General features: G+C 66.6%; 10 non-coding genes across 10 annotated transcripts; all 10 read right to left on the reverse strand.

The window, feature by feature from the left end:
• Nucleotides 1-55: 55 nt before the first annotated feature.
• On the reverse strand, nucleotides 56-174 carry LOC132596323 (5S ribosomal RNA). Its single transcript, XR_009562422.1, has one exon. It is a non-coding gene; the product is annotated as a 5S ribosomal RNA (ribosomal RNA).
• A 2,697-nt stretch (nucleotides 175-2,871) lies between these two features.
• LOC132596329 (5S ribosomal RNA) lies at nucleotides 2,872-2,990 on the reverse strand. Its single transcript, XR_009562428.1, has one exon. It is a non-coding gene; the product is annotated as a 5S ribosomal RNA (ribosomal RNA).
• A 2,697-nt stretch (nucleotides 2,991-5,687) lies between these two features.
• LOC132596330 (5S ribosomal RNA) lies at nucleotides 5,688-5,806 on the reverse strand. Its single transcript, XR_009562429.1, has one exon. It is a non-coding gene; the product is annotated as a 5S ribosomal RNA (ribosomal RNA).
• A 2,696-nt stretch (nucleotides 5,807-8,502) lies between these two features.
• On the reverse strand, nucleotides 8,503-8,621 carry LOC132596332 (5S ribosomal RNA). The gene has a single exon (XR_009562431.1). It is a non-coding gene; the product is annotated as a 5S ribosomal RNA (ribosomal RNA).
• A 932-nt stretch (nucleotides 8,622-9,553) lies between these two features.
• Nucleotides 9,554-9,672, reverse strand: LOC132596333 (5S ribosomal RNA). Its single transcript, XR_009562432.1, has one exon. It is a non-coding gene; the product is annotated as a 5S ribosomal RNA (ribosomal RNA).
• A 2,697-nt stretch (nucleotides 9,673-12,369) lies between these two features.
• Nucleotides 12,370-12,488, reverse strand: LOC132596334 (5S ribosomal RNA). The gene has a single exon (XR_009562433.1). It is a non-coding gene; the product is annotated as a 5S ribosomal RNA (ribosomal RNA).
• Nucleotides 12,489-15,185: 2,697 nt separating this feature from the next.
• LOC132596335 (5S ribosomal RNA) lies at nucleotides 15,186-15,304 on the reverse strand. The gene has a single exon (XR_009562434.1). It is a non-coding gene; the product is annotated as a 5S ribosomal RNA (ribosomal RNA).
• Nucleotides 15,305-18,001: 2,697 nt separating this feature from the next.
• On the reverse strand, nucleotides 18,002-18,120 carry LOC132596336 (5S ribosomal RNA). The gene has a single exon (XR_009562435.1). It is a non-coding gene; the product is annotated as a 5S ribosomal RNA (ribosomal RNA).
• A 2,696-nt stretch (nucleotides 18,121-20,816) lies between these two features.
• Nucleotides 20,817-20,935, reverse strand: LOC132596337 (5S ribosomal RNA). The gene has a single exon (XR_009562436.1). It is a non-coding gene; the product is annotated as a 5S ribosomal RNA (ribosomal RNA).
• Nucleotides 20,936-23,631: 2,696 nt separating this feature from the next.
• On the reverse strand, nucleotides 23,632-23,750 carry LOC132596338 (5S ribosomal RNA). Its single transcript, XR_009562437.1, has one exon. It is a non-coding gene; the product is annotated as a 5S ribosomal RNA (ribosomal RNA).
• Between the last annotated feature and the right edge of the window lie 2,686 nt (nucleotides 23,751-26,436).

Here is a 26,436-nt window from a genome sequence, read left to right on the forward strand (position 1 = left end):
GGCGGCCCCCGCCGCGGGCGAGTAAAGGAGAAGGCGGGCGGAGCGGGAGGCAAAAAGCCTACAGCACCCGGTATTCCCAGGCGGTCTCCCATCCAAGTACTAACCAGGCCCGACCCTGCTTAGCTTCCGAGATCAGACGAGATCGGGCGCGTTCAGGGTGGTATGGCCGTAGACGGGGGCGGGGGGCCGCGGGCGGCCTCTTGAGGCCCAGTTTCGCTGGCGCTGGCGCCTTAACGCCAGCCTGGCGGCCGGCCCGCCCCGGCAGGGCCCCCTCGCCCGCCCAGGCAGGGGCAACGGAGGTCTCGGGTATCGGGCGGCGGCGGAGGGTTTGGCGACCACCTCCCAGCCCAGGGCGGCCGTGACCCAGCAAACCCTTCGGCGCTTGGCGCCCCGCCCAAGATCCCGCACGTCGCTCACAGGGACGTGGCCCCGGAGGCTTCAGGGCCCGGGGCCCGCGGTCCCTTGGGCATCGGCCCTGCCCGCCCACGCGGCCCTAGGCGCAGCCCGGCCGCAGCCCGGGCCGGCCCTCCTGCCCGACAGCAGCTGGCCCGAAGCCACCGGGAGCCACCATTGAGTCGCCACGGCCCCTCAGCCCCGGCAAGGCCACCCTTGCCCCCACACCCCCCGCCGAGCTCAGGACCCCGCCCCTGGTGGCCGGCAGGCCCGGGGAAGCGGCCCCTGCCCTCGATCCCGCTCCCGCACCCGGCCGCGGTGACACGCCAGAGGGGCGGGGTGGGGGTGGGGCTTTTGTCGGAGGGAGCTGTGGAGGGACACACCGGCACACAGGTGGCGGCGCCGGGGCTGGGCGCCGGTGGGGGCGGCCAGGTGCAGGTCGAGGGGCTCGCGGGCCGAAAGGACGGCAACTGGGCCCATGGCGGAGTCTGGGTCTGGAGGGCTCTGAGCCTCCATCCGCTCTGGTGCCTCGGGTCTACCGGCCCGACGCCTGGTAGCGCGACACCCCACCGGCCCACAGACGTAGCCTCCCCAGCTGTGCTCACAGCGAGTCCAACCGCAGCCTGCATCCCTCCACGGGACACTTGGATTACTCCCGCGATCCCCACGAGGTGCGGCACCCGGCGGCCGAATGGGCTGAGATCCTGCCCTTGCGGCGCCCTGTGGCCACCTCCGCCTCCCTCACGGTACTGGCCGAGGCCTCGGACCAGCGGGCCCCGGCTCCCAGCTCAGCGCTGCTCCTCCGCCCCTCTCACCTCCTGCCCGACGTCCAGGCTACCGAGCACCCTCCACCCCCGCCCACCTTCATGCCACTCAGCCGGAACCCGGGAGGCAATGCCAACTACCAGGTGTATGACAGTCTGGTGCTGAAGCGGCAACCGCAGGAGGGCCAAGCGCGGGCCAACTCGCTGCTACCTTCCACCTCGGCCTCCAGGCCCTCTCTGCACGGGAGCCAGACTGGGAAAATGAACTTACCAGCAGCAAGTGGGGGCAGGGGCAGGGGGCGGCAGGGCATGGAGAGAGGAATAAAGAGCGCCAGAGTCCAGGAAACATTGGTGGTCTGTGGCTTGGAAGCGCCACTCCTTCTGCCAGCCTGGGTCCCTGCGCTTGGCTTCCTGCAATAAGAAGCCAGTGTCCCCTTCTTGGCCTGAGGGTCCCTTTGGTTTAGTGGCCACAGTTCTGCCAGCAGGCCCCTCCTGGTCCTATACCATGCACTAAGTACATCTGCAGCTGCAGACTCCAAACCCCTGGTCTCTGGGCACCTCCTCTGTGTCTCAGCTGTCCCTGTCCACAGAGAGCCTCATACAAGAAGTTGCTTCCAAACTGGGAGGTTCCACATCTGGGCAGGTCCAGCTCCAGGCCCAGTGAAGGGCATGAAGAAGGCTGAGGCTCTGGACTCCAGCCAGGCCTTCAGCAGGCCTCTGAGGCCAAGGTCTTCCTAGTCTCAAGAGGGGCCAAGAGACGCAATGTGTCATTTGAACAAGTGAGTCAGCGGGCGGTGAGCGAATGAATGACCGCTCGAGGGGATGTATGCCGGCCACCGGGCCCTGTTTGACTGTCCAGGCTCAGCTTACCTGACCCTGGTTACCAGGGAATGCCACTCTGGGCCCTCCTTTTCATCCCCCTCCCTCACTGTGACCTCACCACCTGCCCCATTATGACCCAGTCTGGCTCCCAGTTAAAACTGGAGGGCAGAGGGCCCAGGCAGTCCTGGGACCAACGGCCATGGGTGAGCGAAACTACTACCGAGCCGAGCCGTTCACTGGCCCCATCCCCAGGAAATGCCAGGAGCAAGGATACTCAATTCTTCTGATCCCGGTCAGCTTCATCTTGCTCAACGTGGGGATCAACATGGTGACTATGGTCAGGGCAGGATCTGTGCAGCGCGGTTGGGGGAGCCCTGGGGTCTTGAAGGGGCTGAGGTGGGAGGGCTGCTGGGGTGTGACCGGGACAAGGGTTGGATTTCAGGGCTCACCCTGCTCCCGGCCTCCCCCCTCCCCTTCTTCCCTCAACTCTGGAGGCATCTGAAGAGATTCTTGCGGGCACTTTTCAATCGTATTTTCCACAAAGGTGAGTGGGCGCCGGCGTGGGTTCAGGGGATGTGGGCCTGTCCCCTTTCTTCTATCCCTGCCTTGATTCTCAGCCCCTCAGGAACCCAGGCCCTGACCCATCTCGCCTTTCCCCACAGACAAGCAAGCCAGCTGTGTAGGCACCCATCGCATGTGCATGCGCTGCTCCGTGGATCCCAAGAACCTGTGCTCAAGAGTTTCTTCCCACTTCTGCCATCGCCCAAGCTTCCTGCTCGGGCAGGTAAACCCACCTTGACTACTGCCTGCAGCGGGGCTCGGCGGGGGCGGAGCCGGCGGCCCCCCCGCCGCGGGCGAGTAAAGGAGAAGGCGGGCGGAGCGGGAGGCAAAAAGCCTACAGCACCCGGTATTCCCAGGCGGTCTCCCATCCAAGTACTAACCAGGCCCGACCCTGCTTAGCTTCCGAGATCAGACGAGATCGGGCGCGTTCAGGGTGGTATGGCCGTAGACGGGGGCGGGGGGCCGCGGGCGGCCTCTTGAGGCCCAGTTTCGCTGGCGCTGGCGCCTTAACGCCAGCCTGGCGGCCGGCCCGCCCCGGCAGGGCCCCCTCGCCCGCCCAGGCAGGGGCAACGGAGGTCTCGGGTATCGGGCGGCGGCGGAGGGTTTGGCGACCACCTCCCAGCCCAGGGCGGCCGTGACCCAGCAAACCCTTCGGCGCTTGGCGCCCCGCCCAAGATCCCGCACGTCGCTCACAGGGACGTGGCCCCGGAGGCTTCAGGGCCCGGGGCCCGCGGTCCCTTGGGCATCGGCCCTGCCCGCCCACGCGGCCCTAGGCGCAGCCCGGCCGCAGCCCGGGCCGGCCCTCCTGCCCGACAGCAGCTGGCCCGAAGCCACCGGGAGCCACCATTGAGTCGCCACGGCCCCTCAGCCCCGGCAAGGCCACCCTTGCCCCCACACCCCCCGCCGAGCTCAGGACCCCGCCCCTGGTGGCCGGCAGGCCCGGGGAAGCGGCCCCTGCCCTCGATCCCGCTCCCGCACCCGGCCGCGGTGACACGCCAGAGGGGCGGGGTGGGGGTGGGGCTTTTGTCGGAGGGAGCTGTGGAGGGACACACCGGCACACAGGTGGCGGCGCCGGGGCTGGGCGCCGGTGGGGGCGGCCAGGTGCAGGTCGAGGGGCTCGCGGGCCGAAAGGACGGCAACTGGGCCCATGGCGGAGTCTGGGTCTGGAGGGCTCTGAGCCTCCATCCGCTCTGGTGCCTCGGGTCTACCGGCCCGACGCCTGGTAGCGCGACACCCCACCGGCCCACAGACGTAGCCTCCCCAGCTGTGCTCACAGCGAGTCCAACCGCAGCCTGCATCCCTCCACGGGACACTTGGATTACTCCCGCGATCCCCACGAGGTGCGGCACCCGGCGGCCGAATGGGCTGAGATCCTGCCCTTGCGGCGCCCTGTGGCCACCTCCGCCTCCCTCACGGTACTGGCCGAGGCCTCGGACCAGCGGGCCCCGGCTCCCAGCTCAGCGCTGCTCCTCCGCCCCTCTCACCTCCTGTCCGACGTCCAGGCTACCGAGCACCCTCCACCCCCGCCCACCTTCATGCCACTCAGCCGGAACCCGGGAGGCAATGCCAACTACCAGGTGTATGACAGTCTGGTGCTGAAGCGGCAACCGCAGGAGGGCCAAGCGCGGGCCAACTCGCTGCTACCTTCCACCTCGGCCTCCAGGCCCTCTCTGCACGGGAGCCAGACTGGGAAAATGAACTTACCAGCAGCAAGTGGGGGCAGGGGCAGGGGGCGGCAGGGCATGGAGAGAGGAATAAAGAGCGCCAGAGTCCAGGAAACATTGGTGGTCTGTGGCTTGGAAGCGCCACTCCTTCTGCCAGCCTGGGTCCCTGCGCTTGGCTTCCTGCAATAAGAAGCCAGTGTCCCCTTCTTGGCCTGAGGGTCCCTTTGGTTTAGTGGCCACAGTTCTGCCAGCAGGCCCCTCCTGGTCCTATACCATGCACTAAGTACATCTGCAGCTGCAGACTCCAAACCCCTGGTCTCTGGGCACCTCCTCTGTGTCTCAGCTGTCCCTGTCCACAGAGAGCCTCATACAAGAAGTTGCTTCCAAACTGGGAGGTTCCACATCTGGGCAGGTCCAGCTCCAGGCCCAGTGAAGGGCATGAAGAAGGCTGAGGCTCTGGACTCCAGCCAGGCCTTCAGCAGGCCTCTGAGGCCAAGGTCTTCCTAGTCTCAAGAGGGGCCAAGAGACGCAATGTGTCATTTGAACAAGTGAGTCAGCGGGCGGTGAGCGAATGAATGACCGCTCGAGGGGATGTATGCCGGCCACCGGGCCCTGTTTGACTGTCCAGGCTCAGCTTACCTGACCCTGGTTACCAGGGAATGCCACTCTGGGCCCTCCTTTTCATCCCCCTCCCTCACTGTGACCTCACCACCTGCCCCATTATGACCCAGTCTGGCTCCCAGTTAAAACTGGAGGGCAGAGGGCCCAGGCAGTCCTGGGACCAACGGCCATGGGTGAGCGAAACTACTACCGAGCCGAGCCGTTCACTGGCCCCATCCCCAGGAAATGCCAGGAGCAAGGATACTCAATTCTTCTGATCCCGGTCAGCTTCATCTTGCTCAACGTGGGGATCAACATGGTGACTATGGTCAGGGCAGGATCTGTGCAGCGCGGTTGGGGGAGCCCTGGGGTCTTGAAGGGGCTGAGGTGGGAGGGCTGCTGGGGTGTGACCGGGACAAGGGTTGGATTTCAGGGCTCACCCTGCTCCCGGCCTCCCCCCTCCCCTTCTTCCCTCAACTCTGGAGGCATCTGAAGAGATTCTTGCGGGCACTTTTCAATCGTATTTTCCACAAAGGTGAGTGGGCGCCGGCGTGGGTTCAGGGGATGTGGGCCTGTCCCCTTTCTTCTATCCCTGCCTTGATTCTCAGCCCCTCAGGAACCCAGGCCCTGACCCATCTCGCCTTTCCCCACAGACAAGCAAGCCAGCTGTGTAGGCACCCATCGCATGTGCATGCGCTGCTCCGTGGATCCCAAGAACCTGTGCTCAAGAGTTTCTTCCCACTTCTGCCATCGCCCAAGCTTCCTGCTCGGGCAGGTAAACCCACCTTGACTACTGCCTGCAGCGGGGCTCGGCGGGGGCGGAGCCGGCGGCCCCCCCGCCGCGGGCGAGTAAAGGAGAAGGCGGGCGGAGCGGGAGGCAAAAAGCCTACAGCACCCGGTATTCCCAGGCGGTCTCCCATCCAAGTACTAACCAGGCCCGACCCTGCTTAGCTTCCGAGATCAGACGAGATCGGGCGCGTTCAGGGTGGTATGGCCGTAGACGGGGGCGGGGGGCCGCGGGCGGCCTCTTGAGGCCCAGTTTCGCTGGCGCTGGCGCCTTAACGCCAGCCTGGCGGCCGGCCCGCCCCGGCAGGGCCCCCTCGCCCGCCCAGGCAGGGGCAACGGAGGTCTCGGGTATCGGGCGGCGGCGGAGGGTTTGGCGACCACCTCCCAGCCCAGGGCGGCCGTGACCCAGCAAACCCTTCGGCGCTTGGCGCCCCGCCCAAGATCCCGCACGTCGCTCACAGGGACGTGGCCCCGGAGGCTTCAGGGCCCGGGGCCCGCGGTCCCTTGGGCATCGGCCCTGCCCGCCCACGCGGCCCTAGGCACAGCCCGGCCGCAGCCCAGGCCGGCCCTCCTGCCCGACAGCAGCTGGCCCGAAGCCACCAGGAGCCACCATTGAGTCGCCACGGCCCCTCAGCCCCGGCAAGGCCACCCTTGCCCCCACACACCCCGCCGAGCTCAGGACCCCGCCCCTGGTGGCCGGCAGGCCCGGGGAAGCGGCCCCTGCCCTCGATCCCGCTCCCGCACCCGGCCGCGGTGACACGCCAGAGGGGCGGGGTGGGGGGGGGCTTTTGTCGGAGGGAGCTGTGGAGGGACACACCGGCACACAGGTGGCGGCGCCGGGGCTGGGCGCCGGTGGGGGCGGCCAGGTGCAGGTCGAGGGGCTCGCGGGCCGAAAGGACGGCAACTGGGCCCATGGCGGAGTCTGGGTCTGGAGGGCTCTGAGCCTCCATCCGCTCTGGTGCCTCGGGTCTACCGGCCCGACGCCTGGTAGCGCGACACCCCACCGGCCCAGAGACGTAGCCTCCCCAGCTGTGCTCACAGCGAGTCCAACCGCAGCCTGCATCCCTCCACGGGACACTTGGATTACTCCCGCGATCCCCACGAGGTGCGGCACCCGGCGGCCGAATGGGCTGAGATCCTGCCCTTGCGGCGCCCTGTGGCCACCTCCGCCTCCCTCACGGTACTGGCCGAGGCCTCGGACCAGCGGGCCCCGGCTCCCAGCTCAGCGCTGCTCCTCCGCCCCTCTCACCTCCTGCCCGACGTCCAGGCTACCGAGCACCCTCCACCCCCGCCCACCTTCATGCCACTCAGCCGGAACCCGGGAGGCAATGCCAACTACCAGGTGTATGACAGTCTGGTGCTGAAGCGGCAACCGCAGGAGGGCCAAGCGCGGGCCAACTCGCTGCTACCTTCCACCTCGGCCTCCAGGCCCTCTCTGCACGGGAGCCAGACTGGGAAAATGAACTTACCAGCAGCAAGTGGGGGCAGGGGCAGGGGGCGGCAGGGCATGGAGAGAGGAATAAAGAGCGCCAGAGTCCAGGAAACATTGGTGGTCTGTGGCTTGGAAGCGCCACTCCTTCTGCCAGCCTGGGTCCCTGCGCTTGGCTTCCTGCAATAAGAAGCCAGTGTCCCCTTCTTGGCCTGAGGGTCCCTTTGGTTTAGTGGCCACAGTTCTGCCAGCAGGCCCCTCCTGGTCCTATACCATGCACTAAGTACATCTGCAGCTGCAGACTCCAAACCCCTGGTCTCTGGGCACCTCCTCTGTGTCTCAGCTGTCCCTGTCCACAGAGAGCCTCATACAAGAAGTTGCTTCCAAACTGGGAGGTTCCACATCTGGGCAGGTCCAGCTCCAGGCCCAGTGAAGGGCATGAAGAAGGCTGAGGCTCTGGACTCCAGCCAGGCCTTCAGCAGGCCTCTGAGGCCAAGGTCTTCCTAGTCTCAAGAGGGGCCAAGAGACGCAATGTGTCATTTGAACAAGTGAGTCAGCGGGCGGTGAGCGAATGAATGACCGCTCGAGGGGATGTATGCCGGCCACCGGGCCCTGTTTGACTGTCCAGGCTCAGCTTACCTGACCCTGGTTACCAGGGAATGCCACTCTGGGCCCTCCTTTTCATCCCCCTCCCTCACTGTGACCTCACCACCTGCCCCATTATGACCCAGTCTGGCTCCCAGTTAAAACTGGAGGGCAGAGGGCCCAGGCAGTCCTGGGACCAACGGCCATGGGTGAGCGAAACTACTACCGAGCCGAGCCGTTCACTGGCCCCATCCCCAGGAAATGCCAGGAGCAAGGATACTCAATTCTTCTGATCCCGGTCAGCTTCATCTTGCTCAACGTGGGGATCAACATGGTGACTATGGTCAGGGCAGGATCTGTGCAGCGCGGTTGGGGGAGCCCTGGGGTCTTGAAGGGGCTGAGGTGGGAGGGCTGCTGGGGTGTGACCGGGACAAGGGTTGGATTTCAGGGCTCACCCTGCTCCCGGCCTCCCCCCTCCCCTTCTTCCCTCAACTCTGGAGGCATCTGAAGAGATTCTTGCGGGCACTTTTCAATCGTATTTTCCACAAAGGTGAGTGGGCGCCGGCGTGGGTTCAGGGGATGTGGGCCTGTCCCCTTTCTTCTATCCCTGCCTTGATTCTCAGCCCCTCAGGAACCCAGGCCCTGACCCATCTCGCCTTTCCCCACAGACAAGCAAGCCAGCTGTGTAGGCACCCATCGCATGTGCATGCGCTGCTCCGTGGATCCCAAGAACCTGTGCTCAAGAGTTTCTTCCCACTTCTGCCATCGCCCAAGCTTCCTGCTCGGGCAGGTAAACCCACCTTGACTACTGCCTGCAGCGGGGCTCGGCGGGGGCGGAGCCGGCGGCCCCCCCGCCGCGGGCGAGTAAAGGAGAAGGCGGGCGGAGCGGGAGGCAAAAAGCCTACAGCACCCGGTATTCCCAGGCGGTCTCCCATCCAAGTACTAACCAGGCCCGACCCTGCTTAGCTTCCGAGATCAGACGAGATCGGGCGCGTTCAGGGTGGTATGGCCGTAGACGGGGGCGGGGGGCCGCGGGCGGCCTCTTGAGGCCCAGTTTCGCTGGCGCTGGCGCCTTAACGCCAGCCTGGCGGCCGGCCCGCCCCGGCAGGGCCCCCTCGCCCGCCCAGGCAGGGGCAACGGAGGTCTCGGGTATCGGGCGGCGGCGGAGGGTTTGGCGACCACCTCCCAGCCCAGGGCGGCCGTGACCCAGCAAACCCTTCGGCGCTTGGCGCCCCGCCCAAGATCCCGCACGTCGCTCACAGGGACGTGGCCCCGGAGGCTTCAGGGCCCGGGGCCCGCGGTCCCTTGGGCATCGGCCCTGCCCGCCCACGCGGCCCTAGGCGCAGCCCGGCCGCAGCCCGGGCCGGCCCTCCTGCCCGACAGCAGCTGGCCCGAAGCCACTGGGAGCCACCATTGAGTCGCCACGGCCCCTCAGCCCCGGCAAGGCCACCCTTGCCCCCAACACCCCCCGCCGAGCTCAGGACCCCGACCCTGGTGGCCGGCAGGCCCGGGGAAGCGGCCCCTGCCCTCGATCCCGCTCCCGCACCCGGCCGCGGTGACACGCCAGAGGGGCGGGGTGGGGGGGGGCTTTTGTCGGAGGGAGGTGTGGAGGGACACACCGGCACACAGGTGGCGGCGCCGGGGCTGGGCGCCGGTGGGGGCGGCCAGGTGCAGGTCGAGGGGCTCGCGGGCCGAAAGGACGGCAACTGGGCCCGCGGCGGAGTCTGGGTCCGGGCCAGCCACCCCGGGAGCGTCTGGGGTGCGCCTGCCTTCCAGGGCCGCCTTCTGGCCGCCTGGCCGGCCGGGTCGGCGGGGAGCGCCCCGCCGGCGCGCGCCGTGGTGGGAGGGGCCTGAGGAGGTGGGGCCTGCAGCGGGGCCCGGCGGGGGCGGAGCCGGCGGCCCCCGCCGCGGGCGAGTAAAGGAGAAGGCGGGCGGAGCGGGAGGCAAAAAGCCTACAGCACCCGGTATTCCCAGGCGGTCTCCCATCCAAGTACTAACCAGGCCCGACCCTGCTTAGCTTCCGAGATCAGACGAGATCGGGCGCGTTCAGGGTGGTATGGCCGTAGACGGGGGCGGTGGGCCGCGGGCGGCCTCTTGAGGCCCAGTTTCGCTGGCGCTGGCGCCTTAACGCCAGCCTGGCGGCCGGCCCGCCCCGGCAGGGCCCCCTCGCCCGCCCAGGCAGGGGCAACGGAGGTCTCGGGTATCGGGCGGCGGCGGAGGGTTTGGCGACCACCTCCCAGCCCAGGGCGGCCGTGACCCAGCAAACCCTTCGGCGCTTGGCGCCCCGCCCAAGATCCCGCACGTCGCTCACAGGGACGTGGCCCCGGAGGCTTCAGGGCCCGGGGCCCGCTGTCCCTTGGGCATCGGCCCTGCCCGCCCACGCGGCCCTAGGCGCAGCCCGGCCGCAGCCCGGGCCGGCCCTCCTGCCCGACAGCAGCTGGCCCGAAGCCACTGGGAGCCACCATTGAGTCGCCACGGCCCCTCAGCCCCGGCAAGGCCACCCTTGCCCCCAACACCCCCCGCCGAGCTCAGGACCCCGCCCCTGGTGGCCGGCAGGCCCGGGGAAGCGGCCCCTGCCCTCGATCCCGCTCCCGCACCCGGCCGCGGTGACACGCCAGAGGGGCGGGGTTGTGGGGGGCTTTTGTCGGAGGGAGCTGTGGAGGGACACACCGGCACACAGGTGGCGGCGCCGGGGCTGGGCGCCGGTGGGGGCGGCCAGGTGCAGGTCGAGGGGCTCGCGGGCCGAAAGGACGGCAACTGGGCCCATGGCGGAGTCTGGGTCTGGAGGGCTCTGAGCCTCCATCCGCTCTGGTGCCTCGGGTCTACCGGCCCGACGCCTGGTAGCGCGACACCCCACCGGCCCACAGACGTAGCCTCCCCAGCTGTGCTCACAGCGAGTCCAACCGCAGCCTGCATCCCTCCACGGGACACTTGGATTACTCCCGCGATCCCCACGAGGTGCGGCACCCGGCGGCCGAATGGGCTGAGATCCTGCCCTTGCGGCGCCCTGTGGCCACCTCCGCCTCCCTCACGGTACTGGCCGAGGCCTCGGACCAGCGGGCCCCGGCTCCCAGCTCAGCGCTGCTCCTCCGCCCCTCTCACCTCCTGCCCGACGTCCAGGCTACCGAGCACCCTCCACCCCCGCCCACCTTCATGCCACTCAGCCGGAACCCGGGAGGCAATGCCAACTACCAGGTGTATGACAGTCTGGTGCTGAAGCGGCAACCGCAGGAGGGCCAAGCGCGGGCCAACTCGCTGCTACCTTCCACCTCGGCCTCCAGGCCCTCTCTGCACGGGAGCCAGACTGGGAAAATGAACTTACCAGCAGCAAGTGGGGGCAGGGGCAGGGGGCGGCAGGGCATGGAGAGAGGAATAAAGAGCGCCAGAGTCCAGGAAACATTGGTGGTCTGTGGCTTGGAAGCGCCACTCCTTCTGCCAGCCTGGGTCCCTGCGCTTGGCTTCCTGCAATAAGAAGCCAGTGTCCCCTTCTTGGCCTGAGGGTCCCTTTGGTTTAGTGGCCACAGTTCTGCCAGCAGGCCCCTCCTGGTCCTATACCATGCACTAAGTACATCTGCAGCTGCAGACTCCAAACCCCTGGTCTCTGGGCACCTCCTCTGTGTCTCAGCTGTCCCTGTCCACAGAGAGCCTCATACAAGAAGTTGCTTCCAAACTGGGAGGTTCCACATCTGGGCAGGTCCAGCTCCAGGCCCAGTGAAGGGCATGAAGAAGGCTGAGGCTCTGGACTCCAGCCAGGCCTTCAGCAGGCCTCTGAGGCCAAGGTCTTCCTAGTCTCAAGAGGGGCCAAGAGACGCAATGTGTCATTTGAACAAGTGAGTCAGCGGGCGGTGAGCGAATGAATGACCGCTCGAGGGGATGTATGCCGGCCACCGGGCCCTGTTTGACTGTCCAGGCTCAGCTTACCTGACCCTGGTTACCAGGGAATGCCACTCTGGGCCCTCCTTTTCATCCCCCTCCCTCACTGTGACCTCACCACCTGCCCCATTATGACCCAGTCTGGCTCCCAGTTAAAACTGGAGGGCAGAGGGCCCAGGCAGTCCTGGGACCAACGGCCATGGGTGAGCGAAACTACTACCGAGCCGAGCCGTTCACTGGCCCCATCCCCAGGAAATGCCAGGAGCAAGGATACTCAATTCTTCTGATCCCGGTCAGCTTCATCTTGCTCAACGTGGGGATCAACATGGTGACTATGGTCAGGGCAGGATCTGTGCAGCGCGGTTGGGGGAGCCCTGGGGTCTTGAAGGGGCTGAGGTGGGAGGGCTGCTGGGGTGTGACCGGGACAAGGGTTGGATTTCAGGGCTCACCCTGCTCCCGGCCTCCCCCCTCCCCTTCTTCCCTCAACTCTGGAGGCATCTGAAGAGATTCTTGCGGGCACTTTTCAATCGTATTTTCCACAAAGGTGAGTGGGCGCCGGCGTGGGTTCAGGGGATGTGGGCCTGTCCCCTTTCTTCTATCCCTGCCTTGATTCTCAGCCCCTCAGGAACCCAGGCCCTGACCCATCTCGCCTTTCCCCACAGACAAGCAAGCCAGCTGTGTAGGCACCCATCGCATGTGCATGCGCTGCTCCGTGGATCCCAAGAACCTGTGCTCAAGAGTTTCTTCCCACTTCTGCCATCGCCCAAGCTTCCTGCTCGGGCAGGTAAACCCACCTTGACTACTGCCTGCAGCGGGGCTCGGCGGGGGCGGAGCCGGCGGCCCCCCCGCCGCGGGCGAGTAAAGGAGAAGGCGGGCGGAGCGGGAGGCAAAAAGCCTACAGCACCCGGTATTCCCAGGCGGTCTCCCATCCAAGTACTAACCAGGCCCGACCCTGCTTAGCTTCCGAGATCAGACGAGATCGGGCGCGTTCAGGGTGGTATGGCCGTAGACGGGGGCGGGGGGCCGCGGGCGGCCTCTTGAGGCCCAGTTTCGCTGGCGCTGGCGCCTTAACGCCAGCCTGGCGGCCGGCCCGCCCCGGCAGGGCCCCCTCGCCCGCCCAGGCAGGGGCAACGGAGGTCTCGGGTATCGGGCGGCGGCGGAGGGTTTGGCGACCACCTCCCAGCCCAGGGCGGCCGTGACCCAGCAAACCCTTCGGCGCTTGGCGCCCCGCCCAAGATCCCGCACGTCGCTCACAGGGACGTGGCCCCGGAGGCTTCAGGGCCCGGGGCCCGCGGTCCCTTGGGCATCGGCCCTGCCCGCCCACGCGGCCCTAGGCGCAGCCCGGCCGCAGCCCGGGCCGGCCCTCCTGCCCGACAGCAGCTGGCCCGAAGCCACCGGGAGCCACCATTGAGTCGCCACGGCCCCTCAGCCCCGGCAAGGCCACCCTTGCCCCCACACCCCCCGCCGAGCTCAGGACCCCGCCCCTGGTGGCCGGCAGGCCCGGGGAAGCGGCCCCTGCCCTCGATCCCGCTCCCGCACCCGGCCGCGGTGACACGCCAGAGGGGCGGGGTGGGGGTGGGGCTTTTGTCGGAGGGAGCTGTGGAGGGACACACCGGCACACAGGTGGCGGCGCCGGGGCTGGGCGCCGGTGGGGGCGGCCAGGTGCAGGTCGAGGGGCTCGCGGGCCGAAAGGACGGCAACTGGGCCCATGGCGGAGTCTGGGTCTGGAGGGCTCTGAGCCTCCATCCGCTCTGGTGCCTCGGGTCTACCGGCCCGACGCCTGGTAGCGCGACACCCCACCGGCCCACAGACGTAGCCTCCCCAGCTGTGCTCACAGCGAGTCCAACCGCAGCCTGCATCCCTCCACGGGACACTTGGATTACTCCCGCGATCCCCACGAGGTGCGGCACCCGGCGGCCGAATGGGCTGAGATCCTGCCCTTGCGGCGCCCTGTGGCCACCTCCGCCTCCCTCACGGTACTGGCCGAGGCCTCGGACCAGCGGGCCCCGGCTCCCAGCTCAGCGCTGCTCCTCCGCCCCTCTCACCTCCTGCCCGACGTCCAGGCTACCGAGCACCCTCCACCCCCGCCCACCTTCATGCCACTCAGCCGGAACCCGGGAGGCAATGCCAACTACCAGGTGTATGACAGTCTGGTGCTGAAGCGGCAACCGCAGGAGGGCCAAGCGCGGGCCAACTCGCTGCTACCTTCCACCTCGGCCTCCAGGCCCTCTCTGCACGGGAGCCAGACTGGGAAAATGAACTTACCAGCAGCAAGTGGGGGCAGGGGCAGGGGGCGGCAGGGCATGGAGAGAGGAATAAAGAGCGCCAGAGTCCAGGAAACATTGGTGGTCTGTGGCTTGGAAGCGCCACTCCTTCTGCCAGCCTGGGTCCCTGCGCTTGGCTTCCTGCAATAAGAAGCCAGTGTCCCCTTCTTGGCCTGAGGGTCCCTTTGGTTTAGTGGCCACAGTTCTGCCAGCAGGCCCCTCCTGGTCCTATACCATGCACTAAGTACATCTGCAGCTGCAGACTCCAAACCCCTGGTCTCTGGGCACCTCCTCTGTGTCTCAGCTGTCCCTGTCCACAGAGAGCCTCATACAAGAAGTTGCTTCCAAACTGGGAGGTTCCACATCTGGGCAGGTCCAGCTCCAGGCCCAGTGAAGGGCATGAAGAAGGCTGAGGCTCTGGACTCCAGCCAGGCCTTCAGCAGGCCTCTGAGGCCAAGGTCTTCCTAGTCTCAAGAGGGGCCAAGAGACGCAATGTGTCATTTGAACAAGTGAGTCAGCGGGCGGTGAGCGAATGAATGACCGCTCGAGGGGATGTATGCCGGCCACCGGGCCCTGTTTGACTGTCCAGGCTCAGCTTACCTGACCCTGGTTACCAGGGAATGCCACTCTGGGCCCTCCTTTTCATCCCCCTCCCTCACTGTGACCTCACCACCTGCCCCATTATGACCCAGTCTGGCTCCCAGTTAAAACTGGAGGGCAGAGGGCCCAGGCAGTCCTGGGACCAACGGCCATGGGTGAGCGAAACTACTACCGAGCCGAGCCGTTCACTGGCCCCATCCCCAGGAAATGCCAGGAGCAAGGATACTCAATTCTTCTGATCCCGGTCAGCTTCATCTTGCTCAACGTGGGGATCAACATGGTGACTATGGTCAGGGCAGGATCTGTGCAGCGCGGTTGGGGGAGCCCTGGGGTCTTGAAGGGGCTGAGGTGGGAGGGCTGCTGGGGTGTGACCGGGACAAGGGTTGGATTTCAGGGCTCACCCTGCTCCCGGCCTCCCCCCTCCCCTTCTTGCCTCAACTCTGGAGGCATCTGAAGAGATTCTTGCGGGCACTTTTCAATCGTATTTTCCACAAAGGTGAGTGGGCGCCGGCGTGGGTTCAGGGGATGTGGGCCTGTCCCCTTTCTTCTATCCCTGCCTTGATTCTCAGCCCCTCAGGAACCCAGGCCCTGACCCATCTCGCCTTTCCCCACAGACAAGCAAGCCAGCTGTGTAGGCACCCATCGCATGTGCATGCGCTGCTCCGTGGATCCCAAGAACCTGTGCTCAAGAGTTTCTTCCCACTTCTGCCATCGCCCAAGCTTCCTGCTCGGGCAGGTAAACCCACCTTGACTACTGCCTGCAGCGGGGCTCGGCGGGGGCGGAGCCGGCGGCCCCCCCGCCGCGGGCGAGTAAAGGAGAAGGCGGGCGGAGCGGGAGGCAAAAAGCCTACAGCACCCGGTATTCCCAGGCGGTCTCCCATCCAAGTACTAACCAGGCCCGACCCTGCTTAGCTTCCGAGATCAGACGAGATCGGGCGCGTTCAGGGTGGTATGGCCGTAGACGGGGGCGGGGGGCCGCGGGCGGCCTCTTGAGGCCCAGTTTCGCTGGCGCTGGCGCCTTAACGCCAGCCTGGCGGCCGGCCCGCCCCGGCAGGGCCCCCTCGCCCGCCCAGGCAGGGGCAACGGAGGTCTCGGGTATCGGGCGGCGGCGGAGGGTTTGGCGACCACCTCCCAGCCCAGGGCGGCCGTGACCCAGCAAACCCTTCGGCGCTTGGCGCCCCGCCCAAGATCCCGCACGTCGCTCACAGGGACGTGGCCCCGGAGGCTTCAGGGCCCGGGGCCCGCGGTCCCTTGGGCATCGGCCCTGCCCGCCCACGCGGCCCTAGGCGCAGCCCGGCCGCAGCCCGGGCCGGCCCTCCTGCCCGACAGCAGCTGGCCCGAAGCCACCGGGAGCCACCATTGAGTCGCCACGGCCCCTCAGCCCCGGCAAGGCCACCCTTGCCCCCACACCCCCCGCCGAGCTCAGGACCCCGCCCCTGGTGGCCGGCAGGCCCGGGGAAGCGGCCCCTGCCCTCGATCCCGCTCCCGCACCCGGCCGCGGTGACACGCCAGAGGGGCGGGGTGGGGGTGGGGCTTTTGTCGGAGGGAGCTGTGGAGGGACACACCGGCACACAGGTGGCGGCGCCGGGGCTGGGCGCCGGTGGGGGCGGCCAGGTGCAGGTCGAGGGGCTCGCGGGCCGAAAGGACGGCAACTGGGCCCATGGCGGAGTCTGGGTCTGGAGGGCTCTGAGCCTCCATCCGCTCTGGTGCCTCGGGTCTACCGGCCCGACGCCTGGTAGCGCGACACCCCACCGGCCCACAGACGTAGCCTCCCCAGCTGTGCTCACAGCGAGTCCAACCGCAGCCTGCATCCCTCCACGGGACACTTGGATTACTCCCGCGATCCCCACGAGGTGCGGCACCCGGCGGCCGAATGGGCTGAGATCCTGCCCTTGCGGCGCCCTGTGGCCACCTCCGCCTCCCTCACGGTACTGGCCGAGGCCTCGGACCAGCGGGCCCCGGCTCCCAGCTCAGCGCTGCTCCTCCGCCCCTCTCACCTCCTGCCCGACGTCCAGGCTACCGAGCACCCTCCACCCCCGCCCACCTTCATGCCACTCAGCCGGAACCCGGGAGGCAATGCCAACTACCAGGTGTATGACAGTCTGGTGCTGAAGCGGCAACCGCAGGAGGGCCAAGCGCGGGCCAACTCGCTGCTACCTTCCACCTCGGCCTCCAGGCCCTCTCTGCACGGGAGCCAGACTGGGAAAATGAACTTACCAGCAGCAAGTGGGGGCAGGGGCAGGGGGCGGCAGGGCATGGAGAGAGGAATAAAGAGCGCCAGAGTCCAGGAAACATTGGTGGTCTGTGGCTTGGAAGCGCCACTCCTTCTGCCAGCCTGGGTCCCTGCGCTTGGCTTCCTGCAATAAGAAGCCAGTGTCCCCTTCTTGGCCTGAGGGTCCCTTTGGTTTAGTGGCCACAGTTCTGCCAGCAGGCCCCTCCTGGTCCTATACCATGCACTAAGTACATCTGCAGCTGCAGACTCCAAACCCCTGGTCTCTGGGCACCTCCTCTGTGTCTCAGCTGTCCCTGTCCACAGAGAGCCTCATACAAGAAGTTGCTTCCAAACTGGGAGGTTCCACATCTGGGCAGGTCCAGCTCCAGGCCCAGTGAAGGGCATGAAGAAGGCTGAGGCTCTGGACTCCAGCCAGGCCTTCAGCAGGCCTCTGAGGCCAAGGTCTTCCTAGTCTCAAGAGGGGCCAAGAGACGCAATGTGTCATTTGAACAAGTGAGTCAGCGGGCGGTGAGCGAATGAATGACCGCTCGAGGGGATGTATGCCGGCCACCGGGCCCTGTTTGACTGTCCAGGCTCAGCTTACCTGACCCTGGTTACCAGGGAATGCCACTCTGGGCCCTCCTTTTCATCCCCCTCCCTCACTGTGACCTCACCACCTGCCCCATTATGACCCAGTCTGGCTCCCAGTTAAAACTGGAGGGCAGAGGGCCCAGGCAGTCCTGGGACCAACGGCCATGGGTGAGCGAAACTACTACCGAGCCGAGCCGTTCACTGGCCCCATCCCCAGGAAATGCCAGGAGCAAGGATACTCAATTCTTCTGATCCCGGTCAGCTTCATCTTGCTCAACGTGGGGATCAACATGGTGACTATGGTCAGGGCAGGATCTGTGCAGCGCGGTTGGGGGAGCCCTGGGGTCTTGAAGGGGCTGAGGTGGGAGGGCTGCTGGGGTGTGACCGGGACAAGGGTTGGATTTCAGGGCTCACCCTGCTCCCGGCCTCCCCCCTCCCCTTCTTGCCTCAACTCTGGAGGCATCTGAAGAGATTCTTGCGGGCACTTTTCAATCGTATTTTCCACAAAGGTGAGTGGGCGCCGGCGTGGGTTCAGGGGATGTGGGCCTGTCCCCTTTCTTCTATCCCTGCCTTGATTCTCAGCCCCTCAGGAACCCAGGCCCTGACCCATCTCGCCTTTCCCCACAGACAAGCAAGCCAGCTGTGTAGGCACCCATCGCATGTGCATGCGCTGCTCCGTGGATCCCAAGAACCTGTGCTCAAGAGTTTCTTCCCACTTCTGCCATCGCCCAAGCTTCCTGCTCGGGCAGGTAAACCCACCTTGACTACTGCCTGCAGCGGGGCTCGGCGGGGGCGGAGCCGGCGGCCCCCCCGCCGCGGGCGAGTAAAGGAGAAGGCGGGCGGAGCGGGAGGCAAAAAGCCTACAGCACCCGGTATTCCCAGGCGGTCTCCCATCCAAGTACTAACCAGGCCCGACCCTGCTTAGCTTCCGAGATCAGACGAGATCGGGCGCGTTCAGGGTGGTATGGCCGTAGACGGGGGCGGGGGGCCGCGGGCGGCCTCTTGAGGCCCAGTTTCGCTGGCGCTGGCGCCTTAACGCCAGCCTGGCGGCCGGCCCGCCCCGGCAGGGCCCCCTCGCCCGCCCAGGCAGGGGCAACGGAGGTCTCGGGTATCGGGCGGCGGCGGAGGGTTTGGCGACCACCTCCCAGCCCAGGGCGGCCGTGACCCAGCAAACCCTTCGGCGCTTGGCGCCCCGCCCAAGATCCCGCACGTCGCTCACAGGGACGTGGCCCCGGAGGCTTCAGGGCCCGGGGCCCGCGGTCCCTTGGGCATCGGCCCTGCCCGCCCACGCGGCCCTAGGCGCAGCCCGGCCGCAGCCCGGGCCGGCCCTCCTGCCCGACAGCAGCTGGCCCGAAGCCACCGGGAGCCACCATTGAGTCGCCACGGCCCCTCAGCCCCGGCAAGGCCACCCTTGCCCCCACACCCCCCGCCGAGCTCAGGACCCCGCCCCTGGTGGCCGGCAGGCCCGGGGAAGCGGCCCCTGCCCTCGATCCCGCTCCCGCACCCGGCCGCGGTGACACGCCAGAGGGGCGGGGTGGGGGGGGGCTTTTGTCGGAGGGAGCTGTGGAGGGACACACCGGCACACAGGTGGCGGCGCCGGGGCTGGGCGCCGGTGGGGGCGGCCAGGTGCAGGTCGAGGGGCTCGCGGGCCGAAAGGACGGCAACTGGGCCCATGACGGAGTCTGGGTCTGGAGGGCTCTGAGCCTCCATCCGCTCTGGTGCCTCGGGTCTACCGGCCCGACGCCTGGTAGCGCGACACCCCACCGGCCCACAGACGTAGCCTCCCCAGCTGTGCTCACAGCGAGTCCAACCGCAGCCTGCATCCCTCCACGGGACACTTGGATTACTCCCGCGATCCCCACGAGGTGCAGCACCCGGCGGCCGAATGGGCTGAGATCCTGCCCTTGCGGCGCCCTGTGGCCACCTCCGCCTCCCTCACGGTACTGGCCGAGGCCTCGGACCAGCGGGCCCCGGCTCCCAGCTCAGCGCTGCTCCTCCGCCCCTCTCACCTCCTGTCCGACGTCCAGGCTACCGAGCACCCTCCACCCCCGCCCACCTTCATGCCACTCAGCCGGAACCCGGGAGGCAATGCCAACTACCAGGTGTATGACAGTCTGGTGCTGAAGCGGCAACCGCAGGAGGGCCAAGCGCGGGCCAACTCGCTGCTACCTTCCACCTCGGCCTCCAGGCCCTCTCTGCACGGGAGCCAGACTGGGAAAGTGAACTTACCAGCAGCAAATGGGGGCAGGGGCAGGGGGCGGCAGGGCATGGAGAGAGGAATAAAGAGCGCCAGAGTCCAGGAAACATTGGTGGTCTGTGGCTTGGAAGCGCCACTCCTTCTGCCAGCCTGGGTCCCTGCGCTTGGCTTCCTGCAATAAGAAGCCAGTGTCCCCTTCTTGGCCTGAGGGTCCCTTTGGTTTAGTGGCCACAGTTCTGCCAGCAGGCCCCTCCTGGTCCTATACCATGCACTAAGTACATCTGCAGCTGCAGACTCCAAACCCCTGGTCTCTGGGCACCTCCTCTGTGTCTCAGCTGTCCCTGTCCACAGAGAGCCTCATACAAGAAGTTGCTTCCAAACTGGGAGGTTCCACATCTGGGCAGGTCCAGCTCCAGGCCCAGTGAAGGGCATGAAGAAGGCTGAGGCTCTGGACTCCAGCCAGGCCTTCAGCAGGCCTCTGAGGCCAAGGTCTTCCTAGTCTCAAGAGGGGCCAAGAGACGCAATGTGTCATTTGAACAAGTGAGTCAGCGGGCGGTGAGCGAATGAATGACCGCTCGAGGGGATGTATGCCGGCCACCGGGCCCTGTTTGACTGTCCAGGCTCAGCTTACCTGACCCTGGTTACCAGGGAATGCCACTCTGGGCCCTCCTTTTCATCCCCCTCCCTCACTGTGACCTCACCACCTGCCCCATTATGACCCAGTCTGGCTCCCAGTTAAAACTGGAGGGCAGAGGGCCCAGGCAGTCCTGGGACCAACGGCCATGGGTGAGCGAAACTACTACCGAGCCGAGCCGTTCACTGGCCCCATCCCCAGGAAATGCCAGGAGCAAGGATACTCAATTCTTCTGATCCCGGTCAGCTTCATCTTGCTCAACGTGGGGATCAACATGGTGACTATGGTCAGGGCAGGATCTGTGCAGCGCGGTTGGGGGAGCCCTGGGGTCTTGAAGGGGCTGAGGTGGGAGGGCTGCTGGGGTGTGACCGGGACAAGGGTTGGATTTCAGGGCTCACCCTGCTCCCGGCCTCCCCCCTCCCCTTCTTCCCTCAACTCTGGAGGCATCTGAAGAGATTCTTGCGGGCACTTTTCAATCGTATTTTCCACAAAGGTGAGTGGGCGCCGGCGTGGGTTCAGGGGATGTGGGCCTGTCCCCTTTCTTCTATCCCTGCCTTGATTCTCAGCCCCTCAGGAACCCAGGCCCTGACCCATCTCGCCTTTCCCCACAGACAAGCAAGCCAGCTGTGTAGGCACCCATCGCATGTGCATGCGCTGCTCCGTGGATCCCAAGAACCTGTGCTCAAGAGTTTCTTCCCACTTCTGCCATCGCCCAAGCTTCCTGCTCGGGCAGGTAAACCCACCTTGACTACTGCCTGCAGCGGGGCTCGGCGGGGGCGGAGCCGGCGGCCCCCCCGCCGCGGGCGAGTAAAGGAGAAGGCGGGCGGAGCGGGAGGCAAAAAGCCTACAGCACCCGGTATTCCCAGGCGGTCTCCCATCCAAGTACTAACCAGGCCCGACCCTGCTTAGCTTCCGAGATCAGACGAGATCGGGCGCGTTCAGGGTGGTATGGCCGTAGACGGGGGCGGGGGGCCGCGGGCGGCCTCTTGAGGCCCAGTTTCGCTGGCGCTGGCGCCTTAACGCCAGCCTGGCGGCCGGCCCGCCCCGGCAGGGCCCCCTCGCCCGCCCAGGCAGGGGCAACGGAGGTCTCGGGTATCGGGCGGCGGCGGAGGGTTTGGCGACCACCTCCCAGCCCAGGGCGGCCGTGACCCAGCAAACCCTTCGGCGCTTGGCGCCCCGCCCAAGATCCCGCACGTCGCTCACAGGGACGTGGCCCCGGAGGCTTCAGGGCCCGGGGCCCGCGGTCCCTTGGGCATCGGCCCTGCCCGCCCACGCGGCCCTAGGCACAGCCCGGCCGCAGCCCAGGCCGGCCCTCCTGCCCGACAGCAGCTGGCCCGAAGCCACCAGGAGCCACCATTGAGTCGCCACGGCCCCTCAGCCCCGGCAAGGCCACCCTTGCCCCCACACACCCCGCCGAGCTCAGGACCCCGCCCCTGGTGGCCGGCAGGCCCGGGGAAGCGGCCCCTGCCCTCGATCCCGCTCCCGCACCCGGCCGCGGTGACACGCCAGAGGGGCGGGGTGGGGGGGGGCTTTTGTCGGAGGGAGCTGTGGAGGGACACACCGGCACACAGGTGGCGGCGCCGGGGCTGGGCGCCGGTGGGGGCGGCCAGGTGCAGGTCGAGGGGCTCGCGGGCCGAAAGGACGGCAACTGGGCCCATGGCGGAGTCTGGGTCTGGAGGGCTCTGAGCCTCCATCCGCTCTGGTGCCTCGGGTCTACCGGCCCGACGCCTGGTAGCGCGACACCCCACCGGCCCAGAGACGTAGCCTCCCCAGCTGTGCTCACAGCGAGTCCAACCGCAGCCTGCATCCCTCCACGGGACACTTGGATTACTCCCGCGATCCCCACGAGGTGCGGCACCCGGCGGCCGAATGGGCTGAGATCCTGCCCTTGCGGCGCCCTGTGGCCACCTCCGCCTCCCTCACGGTACTGGCCGAGGCCTCGGACCAGCGGGCCCCGGCTCCCAGCTCAGCGCTGCTCCTCCGCCCCTCTCACCTCCTGCCCGACGTCCAGGCTACCGAGCACCCTCCACCCCCGCCCACCTTCATGCCACTCAGCCGGAACCCGGGAGGCAATGCCAACTACCAGGTGTATGACAGTCTGGTGCTGAAGCGGCAACCGCAGGAGGGCCAAGCGCGGGCCAACTCGCTGCTACCTTCCACCTCGGCCTCCAGGCCCTCTCTGCACGGGAGCCAGACTGGGAAAATGAACTTACCAGCAGCAAGTGGGGGCAGGGGCAGGGGGCGGCAGGGCATGGAGAGAGGAATAAAGAGCGCCAGAGTCCAGGAAACATTGGTGGTCTGTGGCTTGGAAGCGCCACTCCTTCTGCCAGCCTGGGTCCCTGCGCTTGGCTTCCTGCAATAAGAAGCCAGTGTCCCCTTCTTGGCCTGAGGGTCCCTTTGGTTTAGTGGCCACAGTTCTGCCAGCAGGCCCCTCCTGGTCCTATACCATGCACTAAGTACATCTGCAGCTGCAGACTCCAAACCCCTGGTCTCTGGGCACCTCCTCTGTGTCTCAGCTGTCCCTGTCCACAGAGAGCCTCATACAAGAAGTTGCTTCCAAACTGGGAGGTTCCACATCTGGGCAGGTCCAGCTCCAGGCCCAGTGAAGGGCATGAAGAAGGCTGAGGCTCTGGACTCCAGCCAGGCCTTCAGCAGGCCTCTGAGGCCAAGGTCTTCCTAGTCTCAAGAGGGGCCAAGAGACGCAATGTGTCATTTGAACAAGTGAGTCAGCGGGCGGTGAGCGAATGAATGACCACTCGAGGGGATGTATGCCGGCCACCGGGCCCTGTTTGACTGTCCAGGCTCAGCTTACCTGACCTTGGTTACCAGGGAATGCCACTCTGGGCCCTCCTTTTCATCCCCCTCCCTCACTGTGACCTCACCACCTGCCCCATTATGACCCAGTCTGGCTCCCAGTTAAAACTGGAGGGCAGAGGGCCCAGGCAGTCCTGGGACCAACGGCCATGGGTGAGCGAAACTACTACCGAGCCGAGCCGTTCACTGGCCCCATCCCCAGGAAATGCCAGGAGCAAGGATACTCAATTCTTCTGATCCCGGTCAGCTTCATCTTGCTCAACGTGGGGATCAACATGGTGACTATGGTCAGGGCAGGATCTGTGCAGCGCGGTTGGGGGAGCCCTGGGGTCTTGAAGGGGCTGAGGTGGGAGGGCTGCTGGGGTGTGACCGGGATAAGGGTTGGATTTCAGGGCTCACCCTGCTCCCGGCCTCCCCCCTCCCCTTCTTCCCTCAACTCTGGAGGCATCTGAAGAGATTCTTGCGGGCACTTTTCAATCGTATTTTCCACAAAGGTGAGTGGGCGCCGGCGTGGGTTCAGGGGATGTGGGCCTGTCCCCTTTCTTCTATCCCTGCCTTGATTCTCAGCCCCTCAGGAACCCAGGCCCTGACCCATCTCGCCTTTCCCCACAGACAAGCAAGCCAGCTGTGTAGGCACCCATCGCATGTGCATGCGCTGCTCCGTGGATCCCAAGAACCTGTGCTCAAGAGTTTCTTCCCACTTCTGCCATCGCCCAAGCTTCCTGCTCGGGCAGGTAAACCCACCTTGACTACTGCCTGCAGCGGGGCTCGGCGGGGGCGGAGCCGGCGGCCCCCCCGCCGCGGGCGAGTAAAGGAGAAGGCGGGCGGAGCGGGAGGCAAAAAGCCTACAGCACCCGGTATTCCCAGGCGGTCTCCCATCCAAGTACTAACCAGGCCCGACCCTGCTTAGCTTCCGAGATCAGACGAGATCGGGCGCGTTCAGGGTGGTATGGCCGTAGACGGGGGTGGGGGGCCGCGGGCGGCCTCTTGAGGCCCAGTTTCGCTGGCGCTGGCGCCTTAACGCCAGCCTGGCGGCCGGCCCGCCCCGGCAGGGCCCCCTCGCCCGCCCAGGCAGGGGCAACGGAGGTCTCGGGTATCGGGCGGCGGCGGAGGGTTTGGCGACCACCTCCCAGCCCAGGGCGGCCGTGACCCAGCAAACCCTTCGGCGCTTGGCGCCCCGCCCAAGATCCCGCACGTCGCTCACAGGGACGTGGCCCCGGAGGCTTCAGGGCCCGGGGCCCGCGGTCCCTTGGGCATCGGCCCTGCCCGCCCACGCGGCCCTAGGCGCAGCCCGGCCGCAGCCCGGGCCGGCCCTCCTGCCCGACAGCAGCTGGCCCGAAGCCACCGGGAGCCACCATTGAGTCGCCACGGCCCCTCAGCCCCGGCAAGGCCACCCTTGCCCCCACACCCCCCGCCGAGCTCAGGACCCCGCCCCTGGTGGCCGGCAGGCCCGGGGAAGCGGCCCCTGCCCTCGATCCCGCTCCCGCACCCGGCCGCGGTGACACGCCAGAGGGGCGGGGTGGGGGGGGGCTTTTGACGGAGGGAGCTGTGGAGGGACATACCGGCACACAGGTGGCGGCGCCGGGGCTGGGCGCCGGTGGGGGCGGCCAGGTGCAGGTCGAGGGGCTCGCGGGCCGAAAGGACGGCAACTGGGCCCATGGCGGAGTCTGGGTCTGGAGGGCTCTGAGCCTCCATCCGCTCTGTTGCCTCGGGTCTACCGGCCCGACGCCTGGTAGCGCGACACCCCACCGGCCCACAGACGTAGCCTCCCCAGCTGTGCTCACAGCGAGTCCAACCGCAGCCTGCATCCCTCCACGGGACACTTGGATTACTCCCGCGATCCCCACGAGGTGCGGCACCCGGCGGCCGAATGGGCTGAGATCCTGCCCTTGCGGCGCCCTGTGGCCACCTCCGCCTCCCTCACGGTACTGGCCGAGGCCTTGGACCAGCGGGCCCCGGCTCCCAGCTCAGCGCTGCTCCTCCGCCCCTCTCACCTCCTGCCCGACGTCCAGGCTACCGAGCACCCTCCACCCCCGCCCACCTTCATGCCACTCAGCCGGAACCCGGGAGGCAATGCCAACTACCAGGTGTATGACAGTCTGGTGCTGAAGCGGCAACCGCAGGAGGGCCAAGCGCGGGCCAACTCGCTGCTACCTTCCACCTCGGCCTCCAGGCCCTCTCTGCACGGGAGCCAGACTGGGAAAGTGAACTTACCAGCAGCAAATGGGGGCAGGGGCAGGGGGCGGCAGGGCATGGAGAGAGGAATAAAGAGCGCCAGAGTCCAGGAAACATTGGTGGTCTGTGGCTTGGAAGCACCACTCCTTCTGCCAGCCTGGGTCCCTGCGCTTGGCTTCCTGCAATAAGAAGCCAGTGTCCCCTTCTTGGCCTGAGGGTCCCTTTGGTTTAGTGGCCACAGTTCTGCCAGCAGGCCCCTCCTGGTCCTATACCATGCACTAAGTACATCTGCAGCTGCAGACTCCAAACCCCTGGTCTCTGGGCACCTCCTCTGTGTCTCAGCTGTCCCTGTCCACAGAGAGCCTCATACAAGAAGTTGCTTCCAAACTGGGAGGTTCCACATCTGGGCAGGTCCAGCTCCAGGCCCAGTGAAGGGCATGAAGAAGGCTGAGGCTCTGGACTCCAGCCAGGCCTTCAGCAGGCCTCTGAGGCCAAGGTCTTCCTAGTCTCAAGAGGGGCCAAGAGACGCAATGTGTCATTTGAACAAGTGAGTCAGCGGGCGGTGAGCGAATGAATGACCGCTCGAGGGGATGTATGCCGGCCACCGGGCCCTGTTTGACTGTCCAGGCTCAGCTTACCTGACCCTGGTTACCAGGGAATGCCACTCTGGGCCCTCCTTTTCATCCCCCTCCCTCACTGTGACCTCACCACCTGCCCCATTATGACCCAGTCTGGCTCCCAGTTAAAACTGGAGGGCAGAGGGCCCAGGCAGTCCTGGGACCAACGGCCATGGGTGAGCGAAACTACTACCGAGCCGAGCCGTTCACTGGCCCCATCCCCAGGAAATGCCAGGAGCAAGGATACTCAATTCTTCTGATCCCGGTCAGCTTCATCTTGCTCAACGTGGGGATCAACATGGTGACTATGGTCAGGGCAGGATCTGTGCAGCGCGGTTGGGGGAGCCCTGGGGTCTTGAAGGGGCTGAGGTGGGAGGGCTGCTGGGGTGTGACCGGGACAAGGGTTGGATTTCAGGGCTCACCCTGCTCCCGGCCTCCCCCCTCCCCTTCTTGCCTCAACTCTGGAGGCATCTGAAGAGATTCTTGCGGGCACTTTTCAATCGTATTTTCCACAAAGGTGAGTGGGCGCCGGCGTGGGTTCAGGGGATGTGGGCCTGTCCCCTTTCTTCTATCCCTGCTTTGATTCTCAGCCCCTCAGGAACCCAGGCCCTGACCCATCTCGCCTTTCCCCACAGACAAGCAAGCCAGCTGTGTAGGCACCCATCGCATGTGCATGCGCTGCTCCGTGGATCCCAAGAACCTGTGCTCAAGAGTTTCTTCCCACTTCTGCCATCGCCCAAGCTTCCTGCTCGGGCAGGTAAACCCACCTTGACTACTGCCTGCAGCGGGGCTCGGCGGGGGCGGAGCCGGCGGCCCCCCCGCCGCGGGCGAGTAAAGGAGAAGGCGGGCGGAGCG

The sequence above is a fragment of the Globicephala melas genome, unplaced genomic scaffold (genome assembly GCF_963455315.2).
Source record: "Globicephala melas unplaced genomic scaffold, mGloMel1.2 SCAFFOLD_172, whole genome shotgun sequence".
Lineage (NCBI taxonomy): Eukaryota > Metazoa > Chordata > Mammalia > Artiodactyla > Delphinidae > Globicephala > Globicephala melas.